The sequence below is a fragment of the Orycteropus afer genome, unplaced genomic scaffold (assembly GCF_000298275.1).
Source record: "Orycteropus afer afer isolate SDZICR_OR568_19922 unplaced genomic scaffold, OryAfe1.0 scaffold10985, whole genome shotgun sequence".
Classification (NCBI taxonomy): Eukaryota; Metazoa; Chordata; class Mammalia; order Tubulidentata; family Orycteropodidae; genus Orycteropus; species Orycteropus afer.
Window position 1 is genome coordinate 100 of NW_006932572.1, and position 3555 is coordinate 3654.

The 3555-nt window shown below is 41.3% G+C and overlaps 1 non-coding gene and 1 pseudogene across 1 annotated transcript; both read right to left on the minus strand.

Moving 5' to 3' along the window:
* Positions 1-1496: 1496 nt before the first annotated feature.
* LOC122152134 lies at positions 1497-1576 on the minus strand. Its single transcript, XR_006164407.1, has one exon. It is a non-coding gene; the product is annotated as a small nucleolar RNA SNORD115 (small nucleolar RNA).
* Positions 1577-3255: 1679 nt separating this feature from the next.
* LOC122152135 lies at positions 3256-3326 on the minus strand (annotated as a pseudogene).
* Between the last annotated feature and the right edge of the window lie 229 nt (positions 3327-3555).

Sequence of the window (3555 nt, forward strand, 5' to 3'; positions counted from 1 at the left end):
GTTCTGTCTCTCAATCCTTTGAAGATACCTAAATATAATTCTTTTGAATTCCTTATCAGAGAGTTGCAGTGCTGCTTCTTCCTCAGGGATGTGTTCTGGGTTTGTATCCTGTTCCCTTGTTTTACCATATTATCCTGCTTCTTTGTGTGGATTGTGATAGTCTGTGGTCTCCGAGGCTTTGTGACATTGTTATATTTAGATCTCTGTTAACAGTTTGTGAAGAGCAGTTAAGGGTGATTCCAGCTCTTCCTGGTAGTTTTTTATCGCTGGCCCATTGGTGGAGAAGGAGTTAGTGGCTCTCGCTCAGTAAGTGATGTTGCAGGAGATGTGGGTGTAGTTGCGTCTTATGGGGACTGTTGTTGTCTACCACTCAATTAGACACAAGTTACAATTGAATAACCTTCAAAAAACTAAAAGCACAGGGACAAAAATCACGCCATGTAATCACACAGGAACAGTAACCAAAAAAAGGGAAAAAGAAGAAGAAAAAACAAGAGAACCTGCAATATCTTGGCATAGGGCATTAAGACCAAAAAAGTAGAGAAGGAGAATAATGAAGGAAAAAAACGGGGAAGATGCAAAAGAGAAACAAGGAACAGGGTTAACCATGAGAAAAAAAAAAAAAAAAAAATTTCAACCAGGAACAAGGAAAAGAAAAAATGCTGAAAACTAGGACCTTGGAGGGGAAGATTAAGAATAATAGTAAAAAGGACAAAAATATTAATAATAATAGTTGTTTTAAAACAGACAAATACAAGCAAACTAATCACCAGAAAAAAGAAAGCGAAAAAGAAAAAAAAATTGGTGGAGGGCAGGGCTGGGCACCCAGACTCCATCTGAGCACAGACTGTGATGGAGTTCCTGTGGGCCCAGAAGGTAGGTGGGAGTGGGGAATGGCCTCACCTCCATTCACCAAGCGGGTGTGGTGTATAACAGTAACAAGAGGAATGTCGTGCCTTTTCAGTCTTGTAGGTCCAGAGGGTCCTTGGGGTTGCTGGAAAACAGAACGTGCTCTTAAGCCCCAGGAATCTGCGAGAGTGCTGTCTCTTAAAATATCCAAAATAGTCAAGCTGCCTTTTGACCCTCAAATGGCAGTAACCTCCAGACTGGAAAAAGTCCACAGCTGAGCCCGCCTTTCTCTTCACTTTTCCGTTTATTTCCCAGCCACGGGAGCAGTCCTCCGTGCAATCCCTGGCTAGCAGAACTGATTTTTAGGTTAACTGTTAGGTCCTACTACCACTTGGGAATCTCCAAGCTGTCTGTGCAATCAGAATCTCTCAGGATCGCTGTGAGACCACAGCTCTGTATGTCTCCTTTTTTGGTATTTTCATGCAAATTCTCTGCTAGTTGGGGTTTAGTCCACTTCTATATCTTTCCCTTCAAGGCTCAGGGGTCCAGGATTATCTTCTGTGTCTGTGTTAGTTGGTTTCCCTTTTCTTTGTTGAAGAGGGTCTTTGCAGTCTTTCTGCCTAGTCCACCATCTTGCTGGAACTCCTGGATCTAGCATAATCTTTTTGAGCACGAATTTTATATCATCATCTCTCTTCAACACAAGTTTAAGTGTCACCATTCACCTGAGCCATGGCATTCCCTGGGTATACATCCACTAAAACCTCAAGATGCTTACCAGAGATGTTTTCTTCACATCCCGGGTCAACTGGTTTTGAGTATGCACATATCCTGTGTAGGTATCCAGGCATTTGGAACAACCTCTTGGGCAATATGGTAACATAAATAATCCTCAGAAAACTTTAAAAGGCACAGCATAAGGCAGGCAATGGCTGTGAGAGCTAGTCCAAAGGTATCCATAAAATCACTGTCCTCAGTGATAAGCCATTAAGGAGGCTTCTGAGCAAATTCTCACGAGGTTCCATGCAGAGGAGGCATTTCCATTGATTTCCACTGGCTGATATATTGAGGAAAGCCAACTCTATCCACTGGAAGTGTTCAGTGTATGGAAATGCTCAGGAAATGATACTGTAAGAGTTACAGATTATTGTGGATGTACCAATTAGCTCTCAGGAGACTTTGAATTGACTTCTTTTAATTATGGCTACATCTCTTCCTGAAAGTGCCACAGTCCTTTTACAGTTTGATGTTATCTTGACCTACATAAGGACCCAATCCACCTCCAGCCAAAATAATAACAGCAGGGAGACACCTTCTCTTCACGTGATACCTCAGAATAGGAGGAGGACTCACATAGCATCTCTACGTATTCCAATGAACTTTCAGGAAAAAAAGGTGGTCCTTCTGTTTGCACAAAGCAAGAATTTCACTCTTTGTGGAGAGGATCATCCAGTAATTATTTCCTGTGACCTGAAATGCTGAAGCTAGTAATCTATAAGGACTAATCCCTAACAAATGGAATCATCACTCATATTGACTTTTCTATACAGAAATCTGTGCAGATTTTCTATACAGAAATCTGTGACTCTTTACAATTAGGGTCAGGTATCAGACTACTCAACACTTCATCCAATTCCAAGATTCGTTTGAAAACCTCACTGTAGAACAGTAAGTTTCAACCTCAACTGGCATAAGAGGTCAATTACGGGAAGTTTACTGTGGAACCCTGATGGAGTAGTGCCTAAGACATTTGACCACTAACCAGAAGGCTGGTGGTTCAAACCTACCAGCCACTCCTCAGAGGAATACTGGGCACTCTACTTCCACAGAGATACAACCTCAGAAACCCAAGGAGGGGTCACTATGAGTTGGGATTAACTCGATGGCAGTAAGTTTAGTTTTTGTTTGTTTTATGCCATAAAAATTTTAGAAAAATTAATTTGTCCAGTTATGCATTTCTCCGAATTCAATATGACATAGTAGACTGGGTGTCAAGGTATGAAAAATTACTCAACTTGAAATTATTTTAAGTTCCTCTGAATCCTAAATATTCACCCATGAGGACCACTGCAACTAGTGAATCAGTCAAGGCCAAGAAAAAGTGGATATATATCATCTTATTCACAGAATCTTATTCACTAATTGCTTCTAAATTTTTTCCCTTGTTCAAGTGTCTGATTAGACTACTTATAATAGCACAGAATCACTTTGAATAAATGGAATGTTGAATACACCAAAAAAGTCATTCTAAGCCACGTAAAAAGAGGAAGAGAGGCAAGGAATGAGCCTGAGAAACATCAATCCATTAGGCATTTTGGATTACTTGGGAGAAGTGAAAAGAATCAAAATGGGTTTCCACTTCAAGGTACACAAATAAAGTTGGGCAAAGGAGTTTCCCACTGAGTTTCAGTGTAATCTTATTGAGTATGATTATTAGGTCATTCACTCTCTTCAAGAGAAGTCTAGGTGTCATCTTGTTGTTGTTGTTGTTAAGTGCCGTCAAGTCATTTCCGACTCATAGCGACCCCATGCACAGCAGAACAAAACACTACCGGATCCCACGCCAGCCCCACTATTGCTGCTATACTTGAGCCCATCATCGCAGCCACTGTGTCAGTCCATCTCGTTGAAGGCCTCCCCTTCTTTCATCGACCCTCCACCCTACCAAGCATGACATCCTTCTCCAGGGAATGGTCCCTTCTTACA